Below are 12,000 nucleotides of genomic sequence, written 5' to 3' on the forward strand. Positions count from 1 at the left end.
GGAAGGGACCTCAGGAGGTCATCTAGGCCAACCCCCTGCTCAAAGGGCAACCAATCCCAATTTTTGCCCCAGATCCCTAAATGGCCCTTTCAAGGATTGAACTCACAATCCTGGGTTTAGCAGGTCAAGGATCAAACCACTGAGCTATCTCTTCCCCCAATGATTTCTCACATGACCTATCTGCATAAAATACATAAGAATTATGCCATAATCATATCACTGTGAAAAATATGGGGTGCAGTGTCACAATAGGACGAAAGCAGAAGCAGGAGTAAAGTTGTCCTTCAGACTTGGGTCTCTTTTTCTTTCTTATTTTTTTTCTTATTTATTTAACTAAATGAAGAGTTGACATTATGTTGACATTAAACAAATATGATTGCAGCTTTTTACTAGAAAGAGAATCTTAAAAAGGACCATGTAGCGGGGTGGTCATCCCGCTCCTGCCCTGAAGGGGTTAAAACAGCCCTGAGAAGCCAATAATAAAAGCAGCCCTGGAGAGAGCTGTGGCTGGAAATAAGGGGAGTGAGTAGCTGACCACAGGTGCGGCTAGTTCAATTAGGGCCAAGCTGGCCTTATAAGAGGGCTGGGGGCCAGAAGCTGAAGAAGTCTCACTCTAACCCTGGAGTAGGAAGGTCTAGCTGCCTGGAAGCAAGGTACCTGAGGTGGACAATGGCTGAGGAGCTCTAGCCTGGTAAAACCTGAGGCTGCAGGCCATGGTGAAGGCCTACAAAAGGTACTGGGGCTGCAGATGGGCAGCCTGAGGATAGGCAAAGACAGCAGGTCCTAACCCCTTGCCAATGATGAGTGGCTATTACACTGCCCCAGTGAGTGGTGGAGTGGGGAGGGATAGCTCAGTGGTTTGAGCATTGTCCTGCTAAAACCAGGGTTGTGAGTTCAATCTTTGAGGGGGCCATTGGGGATTGGTTGTGTTTTGAGCAGGGGGTTGGCCTAGATAACCTCCTGAGGTCCCTTCCAACCCTGATATTCTATGATTCTCTGATTGGAAATGTTATGATTTACTGAATATGATTATCCTATTTTTTAGGTGTGTATCATTTTTGTATCTGAAGCTAGGAATATTGACTGTGTATCTGTATTTCAAATGTTCTACTTTGGGTGACACCCACAACTAGCCCTTCAGGCATAAAAATGGAAAAGTCAGACAGGACTGATGGCCCATTAAGAAGAAACAATAAGACACTGAAGATACTAATCTCCCTCTCCTTTTCTGAGAGGCATCCTGGGACATGGCTCTGACACTATCGGGGCAGGTGGCCCTGTCACCTGATACAAAATACCACCTTGGACACTGCTGGTACTTTTCCACTGTAGGGGGATGGAGATCAAACAAAGGATTCCTGCCTTATGTAAAGCATGTGGCTTTTTTTTTTAAGGGCTCGGGAGGGAGTTGATCTTGTCTCTCCTCCATTGCCTATCCAAGAAGAAGGATGAACCTGAAGGGACAAGGGTACTGACTTGAAGGGAAAGGCAGGGGTGAGTCCAAACTGAGACAGGGGTCCAGTCTGTTAGAAAAATTACTGGAACTCTGAGCTACAGCATTTAGGGTGACAAATTACATTTTGTAACCTGTTTATTAGTGAATCAAGCTTAGCTTGCATGTTTTGTTTTATTTGCTTAATAATCTGCTTTGTGCTGTTTGCTATCCCTTATGATTACTTAAAATCTATCTTTTTATAGTTAAACTTTTTTGCTTTGTCTAAAACTAGTAAGTGTGGAAATCATCTCAGGGCAAAAAAAAACTGTTGTATATTTCCTCCCCATATTGAGAGAGGGGGTGAATTTCATGAGCTTACATTGTACACATCTCTGTGCAGCGCAAGATGGTATAATTTTGGGTTTACGCCCTGAGGGGTGGAAGGAGGTATACCTGAGTAGCTGGGAAGTTCCTTAGCTGAAGCCTTCCTGTGCAAAGCTGATCATAGCATCTGTATGTAACTGCAGCTTCATGTATCCCTACCTGTATGTGTGCTGGTAAAAGTGCAGGCTGGAGTCTGGGAGAGGATTTGGCTGGCTGGTCACAGCAGTACAGTGTAAAGTATCCTAAGGTCACAGGGGTTCAGTGCTACCCCAGTTCCAGTTAGTGCCCTGTGGGGGAACCCATCACTCCTGCTTCTTGATTGCTCAAATGCCCAGCTGCTGCCTGATCCTATGTCCCTTGCTGAAAGGGGAGATTTTAAACTCCAAGAGTTTTATTTAAAAAACTAAATCAAAACCTGAATTGAACAAGGGCTGAGAGACTGGGTTAAAGGGCAGGTTTTAGCTAAAATTTTCCAGAAACATTCAGCCTGAGATAGACCCCTTGCATGGAAAATTTCAGCTGAAAATGTTAGTTTGACAAAGTTATAAGGAACTGAATACAGGGTCTTGTAATAAGTGTCGGGCAATCTTAATAACAGATAGCACTATCTACCCTGTCTATAACACCTCTTTTCTATACACACTTTCTTTAGATTTTATACATAATGAAAATGTACAACTCTCCATATACTCATGATGCTCTTTGATATATCTTCAAGTAACTAAATTGCAACCATTCTGGCCCATGCAATTCCCAACTCGGGCAAGTTAAAAATTGACTAGTCTCCATCCACGAGCATAATGCCCTTACATATAACCTTTCAAATGCTGGCAACAGCATTCCATTCTTAAAAGGTGATGTGGTCATAAGGCCAGTATATGGGGATTTAAAAATTGCTATGAACTTAAGTTATAGCATTGGACAAATTGGCAAAACATCTATTTCAGTATAGTTTCAATGGGTTTACAGCACAACTAATTTGGTCCTCAGTGTTCATAGCCCTAAAATCTGTCTACAGCTCTTCCCTTGCATGTAAATCACAGAGATCCATCTACCTAGAATGTTTAAACTGATTGCCCACTGTTAGTAAACTGTGGGTTTTTTTGTGTTTTTTTTTTTTTCAGCACATTCTTTGTCCATTCTCTACCTTAATTTGAATTTGCCCTGATGGACGCCTTTCCCACTGAAGGGATCTCCACAGGATGAGTGATAAAACAGACCATTTTGATTGTCACCATTGTAAATCAAGGGCACAGTTGTTTTGCTCCCCCCAGTGTTACCTAGAGAAACAACTAAAGCTGCATTTCATGTCTGCATATATTGTTTTCCAAGGAGTAACTAACTGTATATTACTGATTAAATAAATACTCTTGTCCTCCTGAGGAGACTTGTATGCAACTTCTATTTTTCTGAGATTTAATGAGGGAAAAATGATGGTTTACATTACATGTGATGTAAACCTCAGAAAGCAAAAACAAAACAGATTTTTTTTCCTTATACAAAATTTGATCCCTGGTCTTTACATGGGTTTTTTTTCTCATGAAAACAAGGGCCAGATCTACCTTGTATATGCATGCCTAGCTTCTCTTGGTTTCAATGAAAATTGCAGAGTATATGGCAGAGGGCACATTGGGACCCATAGTCTCTTGTAGACGTTAAGTTAATGAGTTTGCACAGGTGTCATCGACACCCGAATTTCACCTCCTTACTGTTCCTTCTGTCTTCATTAAAATCTATCGCAATCTACTCCTGGTTATCCCATTGCAGCCCCATTGAATTCAGTGGGTTGTACTGATGTAAATGAGAGCAGAACTTTGCCTTGCAAGTATTACAGCAAAGACAGCCAGAGTACAAGTGCAAGAGTCCATCCTAAGTTACATTAGTTCAATACTATGGCCTTCAATGAACTTGAACTGGTGTGGCTGAGAGCCATATATTGTTAATGTTGCAGTTTTTCTCCAAAGCCTACAGGGCAAAATCTCTCTCCAGCCCTGCAGTGCATTCTTTTGCAGCCATAGGAGTAGACTGGAAGGCTGCCATGTAGGAGAAGCACACTGAACCAGATCTATGTATGGTGCAACATACTTCCCCATGCACATTGGCATCTCTAGGCTGGTGCATTTTGAGGGCAGAGCCAAGGCTCCCTCTATCCTCCCCTCCCCACTTGCATGTGCCGCAGGCAGATGTACAGGCCTGTCAAGTCCCCTGTGTTCTCCATGCAGCTGCACAGATAGCCATGTACTTCTCTGTGCAGGCTATCTGATACCCCACTTACTCACTGCCTGGATGCATAAGCTGGGCTGCAATTTGGCCCACATTCACCAGAAGTGTGCATACTAGAATATAATATTTAATGTATCTAGCTGCATTCAGAGTAAATTGTGAGCCAAATTCTCCATTGACTTACACCCCTAAAATTCAAAGGGGCAATGTAGAATTTGGCCTTCCACTTTTACTATTGACAATATTGGGTAACACTTAAGTGTGCTGATTCTGTTCAGATAAGTCCCTATGTTTTAGAGGCTTATCTGTGTTCTTCGAAGTCTTTCTGATCTGGTATAAGAGAATTCATTCGTTTTGGGTACAAGCTGACAACAACCTTCACTCAAATAGAGTGAATAAAATAGTCCAGTGGCAGTGGTGGAGGTTTAGGTTGGATATTAGAAAACCTTTTTCACTAGGTGGGTGGTGAAGCACTGGAATGCGTTACCTAGGGAGGTGGTAGAATCTCCTTCCTTAAAGGTTTTTAAGGCCTGGCTTGACAAAGCCCTGGCTGGGATTTTGTTGAGGTTGGTCCTGCTTTGAACAGGGTATCATAAATATAAAGGGAAGGGTAAACCTCTTTAAATCCCTCCTGATCAGAGGAAAAACCCTTTCACCTGTAAAGGGTTAAGAAGCTAAGATAACCTCGCTGGCACCTGACCACAATGACCAATGAGGAGACTAGATACTTTCAAAGCTGGAGGAGGGGTGATGCTTTTGCCAGGACCAGAGCAGGAATGCAGGTCAGAACTCCTGTAAAAAGTCAGTAAGCAATCTAGTTATGTGTTTAGATTCTGTTTTGTTTAAATGGCTGAGAAAATAAGTTGTGCTGAATGTGCAGGAATGTATATTCCTGTTTGTGTCTTTTTTGTAACTTAAGGTTTTGCCTAGAGGGATTCTCTGTTTTGAATCTGATTTACCCTGTAAGGTATTTACCATCCTGATCTTAGAAGTGATTCTTTTACTTTTTTTTTTCTTTAATTGCTTTTTCGTTCTTAAGATCCAAGGGTTTGGGTCTGTGCTCACCTATGCAAATTGGTGAGGATTTTTATCAAGCCTTCCCCAGGAAAGGGGGTGTAGGGCTGGGGGGAGATTTTGGAGGGGGAAGACATTTTCAAGTGAGCTCTTTCCTGTTATATTTGTTAGACACTTGGTGGCAGCAATAAGGTCCAGGGACAAAAAGTAAAATAGTTTGTACCTTGAAGCTTTAACCTAAGCTAGTAAAAATAAGCTTAGGGGGGTTTTCATGCAGGTCCCCACATCTGCACCCTAGAGTTCAGAGTGGGGAAGGAATCTTGACATGGGGTTGGACTAGATGACCTCCTGAAGTTTCTTCCAACCTTGATATTCTGTTATTCCCATCAGTGAACTTGCATGCTGTTCAGAAGTCAATACAAAAGGGGGGAAAAGCTGTGTGAGCACAGAGATCCAGATAGTTTAAAAACTACTGAGGATTTCCCTACCTAAAATTGCTCTTATAGGGCAGTGTTTTTTTTTTTCTCATTTGCATTGTCTGAATAGCACAAAGCAGTCAGAAGTGAGGCTGAGGATCTGATCCCTTGTGTTGCAAGCACAACATTGATAACGTTTATAAAGAAATCAGGTTTGCATTCTTCAATGAGAGTTCTCAGGAAGAATCCATTGCATAAACTGAGTGTCATGGTGAAAATTAATCCAAAAGTCAATATAGTTCTGTGCATTCCTCCATAGCAAATGAAAGAAAAAGGCTATAGCATAAACCCAGTTAATTTTTTCTCAACTGAATTTCAAAAAAGTTATTTTGTGTATTTACAATGAATAGAACACCTGTTCAAGAGGGAGAAAACAGTTGGTACGCATATAGAAAAATCTAGGTGTTTTAGTCATCATCCGTTTCATCTATCTCACAAAATTAAGTATTAAGAGGAATTATCAAAACAAAACCCTCAAACGTATTTGACAATTTTTAGGCTCTTCACATCCCCTCTTCCTCCCCCGCAAACAAACCCCTTTCCTTAAACTTAGCAATTTTTTACAAAGTGAAATAGACTTTATGTGGTATCTGCAACCCATAGCCAAGACAGCTATTTTGCTATTGCTCTAATTCTAGAACTGGATGAATACTGCAAAAAACAGTTATGAGCATTCTTGTGAAGAAAATCTATGGATTGGCTCAACCTTATTTTTTTTCTATGAACATTTATATATGTGATTGTTTTCACTAGAATCTTCATGAAAGTTTTATAAATACTTGTGCAAATGTTGTCCACACACAGGTTTACACTCAAAGTGTTGAGATGCCCATCTTGAAATTTCCCTCTTCCTGTTTTGAAAAGATTCCTTCATCCAATAAGGGAGCAGAAATAATCTCAATTGATTGAGAACCTGTCACAAAGCACATATAACAAATTATCAATAACTGTAGAAGAACATAATAGTCTGAATAGTCTTCAAGGCTGAAATATCTTTATTCAATGTATTAAAGTTGTACAAAGAATAAATTTGTAAGCATGTTTGTGGATAATATTAAAAAAAAAGGAAAAATATGGCAAATCTTTTGCTACACACTGTCCACCCTGCTCCACACATCAGGTTAATTCTTTAATTTACACTGACACAATGATATTCTCCATTTCCAAAATACTTAACCACCTCAGACATTCCTTGATGTGCTCTTTTGGGGAGTAAAGATTCTGATCTGCTAGCATGTCAGATTTTTTTCTGGAAGTACTGCAGAACTGATCTATCCAAACATCTAGTTCTCAGGTAAAAACATTGCACACCACAAACTCAATCTGTTTTATTACCATGTTCCTCTACACATGCACAGCTAATTTGTGTTCAATTACACAAAGCAAGGCAAAGCTTAACTAGACTGTCTGAAGTCGCTATTTCATGGAATTAAACTTCAACCAAGGACATTTGGAGTCAATGAGTTGTGATGTTGACTTCAATGGAGCTATGTAGTGGGGTGGTCAGCCTGCTCTGGCCCTGGAGAGGGCTGCAGCTGGGGAAAAGGAGTTAAAACAGCCAAGCTAGGCTGATTGGAGTGGAGAAGTAGCCACAGCTGTGGCCAGCTCACTTTAGGGCTCTGGAGGAGTTAAAAGCAGCCCTGGAGAGGACTGCAGCAGGGAAATGGATGAAGAATAGCTGGGGGAAGCTGACTGTGTGGCTGGCTTAATCAGGGCCCGGCTGGCCCTTTATAAGAGGGCTGTGGGCCAGAAGCTAGAGGAGTCTTACCCTAGCCCTGGAGTGAAAAGACCTTGCTCTCAAGCAGCTAGCTATGCAGAGCAGTTCAGTTCAGGGGAGCTCCAGCCTGGTAACTTCTCCAGGCTGTAGGCCTTGTGCAAGGCCTAAGAAGGGGTACTAGGGCTACAGATGTACAGCCTGGGAATAGGCAGGGGCAGCTGGTCCAACCCCCTTGCTAGTGATGAGTGGCCATAACACTGCAGTCTGCCCCAGTGAACAGGGGCTAGATGATGACTGGCAGTAGCCAGTGAGGTGGGTTTAGAGGATTGGGGGTTCCCCTGGGAGGGGAGACAGTGTGTGGGTACTACTAGGGAAAATCCACAAAGTTAAGGGTCTGGGAGGGACATGGGGGGGGGGGGGTGTGGCAGTGGCAAGTGAGACACTGGCCTGCAGAGGGTGCTCTGGGCTGGAAGAGCTAATTCCCAAGATGACCAGCAGCAGGTGCTGTGCCAGTGAGTTGTCACATTGCTACAGGCTAGGATCTCAGCATTAACCTAATATATTTGCTAGCCTTTGATTTTGTGTAAATCAGCGTCTTGTGTTGCAAAATTCTGCTTTTACTACTTTTCATTGGTAGTTCATTCGAAGTCTGTTAAGCTGATCAAGATAGTGCTTCACTATCGTATTATTTTGTAAGGCACTACAGACCCACTTAATTTAGGCTCTCTTGCAAAATATTTCTAATCTTGTGGCTTACCCACTAAAGATTGGTTTTCTACCTAGAATTCCACTAATAGCTATATATTCTATGTAACGGCTAATTAGGTATTTAAAGAAATAGTTTTGTTTTTTGACTTGGAAGTATTTGCAATTAACTTTATAGCAAACTCAATTGTACTGTTCATACTGAACTCAATCTCAAATGACAGATTTTTGACTATTTTAGCCAGAGAGAAAAAACAATGGAAGATGGACTGAAAAAATAACCTCATAATTTGAGGGATTCCACTGCTATGGAAAACTATAGCTTACATGAGCATGTACAATGCATTTGGATTGCTACACTGGAAACCTGTTTGTTTTTTTCAGCAGAAATATTTATACTTTTTGCTAATTCTCAAATCATTTCTCTGTTCCCTCTTCTTTTTACTTCTAGATACAGTATTTTTCAGTCCTACTGAAATTTTTCACTGTCCTTCTCCCCTCCCACAAAGAGTACATAGATACAGAATCAGTATTAAATGTTAATATGCAATCAAGCAGAAATGATAAATCTCATTGAATCTGATTATGCAAGTTGATAGTCAGTGAGGCTCCACCTCCATGGATCAGCTTGCATCCTAGGGGACTTACTAGGTAGGGGAGATGCATTTTCATACTAGGCTGGCAGTGGGTAGGAAGTTAGAAAAATTGCTGCCAAAATAGGTAGTTCTAGGAATGTACAGGTCCTTTATCATTGTAATATCTGAGCATTTGGAGTTTCAAGTTGGGCACCCAAAGATTTTGAAAGTGTTGGCCATAGCCTCACTCTGGGGATGCATGCTATGGAGTCCTAAAATACATCCCTCAGCTCCATTTTTTCTTTGTAGGATCTCTGTTCCTAAATAGATAAACAGATTTTCAGAGTTACTGAGCACCCTCAACTAGAACTATGGGAGCTATCAGTTCTCAGCAGCAGTTGAAACCAGTCCCAGGCAATATATAGGCACATTGAAATGGAGACTCCCCAAATCAGAATCCAGTTATGAACAGGTGGCTGTAAAACTCTGCCTCTATTTAAAATTCATATGGAAGAAGTAAAATAATATAATGAAAACTAACTAATCCCTTGGCAAAACCAATGAACCTATTTACTAATTATGCATAGTCTATAAAACCCATTGTGCTTATTAAACTGGTGTGTTAGTGGATGCAGCTGTAAAGTAACTATTTTCAACTTGTTTTAAATTTAGCCAAAGGATTACATTTTTGTGATTTCTTCCTTGTGAAAATATAGGCATATTTTGTCCTTTTCAGCTATTTCCAACTTTTTTTAAAGAAACAATGTGAGGATGCATCCCTATCTAGGGTGCCCTCTAGCAGCAGGCTGTGGCACGACTTGTCTGCCTCAGTTTCTCCTTTAAGGATCCCTCTCCACATATAACTAGCTCTTGGAGGGGTAATTTATTAAAGAAGTCTCATGCATGAAAATCATTGCAAAAATCCCAGAACCATAATCCAAAATTCCCCAGCACACTCCAAATAGTACCTTCACTCTTCCAAGTCCCAACACTGTATCAACACCCCCAGTACAGTGCTGGCACTTCTCACCATGTTCCAGCTCCAGTACATCTCTGGCATTGCCCATCATGTTTCAGCCCTCCAGTGTCACTCGCCATGCTCCCTTTCTCAGGTATGGTTCTCATCATAGAATCCTAGACTCTAAGGTCAGAAGGGACCATTATGATCATCTAGTCTGACCTCCTGCACAACACAGGCCACGGAGTCTCACCCACCCACTCCTGTAACAAACCCCTAACTTATGTCTGAGCTACTGAAGTCCTCAAATCATGCTTTAAAGACTTGAAGGTCCAGAGAATCCTCCAGCAAGTGACCCGTGCCCCACACTTCAGAGGAAAGGTGAAAAACCCACAGGACCTCTGCCAATATGCCCTGGGGGAAAATTCTTTCCTGACCCTAAATATGGCGATCAGCTAAACCCTGAGCATGTGGGCAAGTCTCACCAGCCAGACACCCAGGAAAGAATTCTCAGTAGTAACTCTGATTCCACCCCATTTAGCATCCAATCACAGGCCATTGGGCATATCTACTGCTCATAGTCGAAGATCAATTAATTGTCAAAATTAGCCTAGCCCATCACATCCTCTCCTCCATAAACTTATCAAGCTTTGTCTTGAAGCCAGATGTCTTTTGCCCCTACTGCTTCCCTTCAAAGGCTGCTCCAGAACTTCACTCCTCTGATGGTTAGAAACCTTCATCTAATTTTAAGTCTAAACTTCCTGATGGCCGGTTTATATCCATTTGTTCTTGTGGCCACATTGGTACTGAGCTTAAATAATTCTTTTCTGTCCATGGTATTTATCCCTCTGATCTATTTATAGATAGCAATCATATCTTCCCCTCAGCCTTCTTTTAGTTAGGCTAAACAAGCCAAGCTCCTTGAGTCTCTTTTCATAAGACAGGTTTTCCATTCCTCTCTATACCTGTTCCAGTTTGAATTCATCCTTCTTAAACATGGGATACCAGAACTGCACACAATATTCCAGATGAGGTCTCACCAGTGCCTTGTATAACAGTACCAACACCATCTTATCTCTACTGGAAATACCTCGTCTGATGCATCCCAAGACCATTAGCTTTTTTTCACAGCCATATCACATTGGCGGCTCATAGTCCAAGGTCCTTCTCCTCCTCTGTTATTTCCAAGTAATGTGTCCCCAGTTTATATCACAAATTCTTGTTAATCTCTAACTGCATGACCTTGCACTTCTCACTATTAAATTTAATCCTATTACTCTAGTTTACAAGGTCATCCAGATCTTCCTGTATGATATCCCGGTCCTTCTCTGTATTGGCAATACCTCCCAGCTTTGTCATCTGCAAACTTTATTAGCACATTCCCGCTTTGTCAAGGTCAGTAATATAAAGATTGGTCCCAAAACTGATCCCTGAGGAACTCCATGAGTAACCTCCTTCCAGTCTGACAGGCCACCTTTTCAGTGTGACCCACTGTAGTCTCCCCTCTAACGAGTTCCTTATCCACCTTTCAATTTTCATATTGACTCCCATCTTTTCCAATTTAGCTAATTCTCAATGTGGAACTGTATCAAATGCCTTACTGAAATCGAGGTAAATTAGATCTAGTGTGTTCCCTTTGTCTAAACTCTTACCTTCTCAAAGAAGATCAAGTTGGTTTGACACAATCATAGCTTTATAAAAGGTGGTTGTATTTTGTCCCAATTACCATTGACCTCAATGTCCTTAACTACTTTCTCCGAGTTCTCTCCAAGACCTTGCATACTACATATGTCAAACCAACAGACCTATACTTACCTGGATCACCTCCTCTCCTTTTTTTTTTCTTTTTTTAACCTTCCTTAAAAATAGGAACTGTTAGCAATTCTTCAGTCATACAGTACAACCCCTGAGTTTAAATTGATTAAAAGTTCTTGCTAATGGGCTTGCAATCTGTAATGTGCCAGTTCCTTTTAATATTCTTGGATGAAGATTATCCAGGCCCCCATGATTTAGTCCCATTAAACTGTGTGAGGTTTGGCTTCCTCCTTGGATAGGATAATACCTACCTCCATCTCCTCATTCCCATTTGTTGTCCTACCATTATCCCTAAGCTCCTCACTTGGCCTAGGTCTTTAACAAGGCTAATATTTGATTAAATATTGGTCCATGCCTAGATTATTCTGAGTGTTAAGCAGTCCCACTTCTTCCTTCTTTGTTTTCTTCTTTATATGGCTATAAAACCTTTTACTGTTGCTTTTAATTCCCTTTGCAAGGTCCAACTCTACATGGCTTTTGGCCAGTCTCACTTTATCCCTACATGTTCTGACGTCAGTAAGGTACCTTTCCTTGCTAATCTCTCCCATCTTCCACCCCTTGTAGGCTTTCTGCTTTTCCTTAATCACTTCTCTGAGATGCTGGGTCTACAACTCCTGCCTATGAATTTTTCCCCCTTCTTGGGATGCAGACTTCTGATACTTTCTGCAACTTTGACTTGAAGTAATTCTAGGCCGCCT

The 12,000-nt window shown here is 41.4% G+C and overlaps 1 long non-coding RNA gene across 1 annotated transcript; it reads left to right on the plus strand.

The window, feature by feature from the left end:
• The first annotated feature begins 611 nt into the window (after window positions 1-611).
• Window positions 612-3,192, plus strand: LOC119854041. Its single transcript, XR_005292322.2, has 3 exons — window positions 612-733; window positions 1,395-1,494; window positions 2,944-3,192. It is a non-coding gene; the product is annotated as an uncharacterized LOC119854041 (long non-coding RNA).
• The last annotated feature ends 8,808 nt before the right edge of the window (window positions 3,193-12,000 follow it).

The sequence above is a fragment of the Dermochelys coriacea genome, chromosome 3 (assembly GCF_009764565.3).
Source record: "Dermochelys coriacea isolate rDerCor1 chromosome 3, rDerCor1.pri.v4, whole genome shotgun sequence".
Classification (NCBI taxonomy): Eukaryota; Metazoa; Chordata; order Testudines; family Dermochelyidae; genus Dermochelys; species Dermochelys coriacea.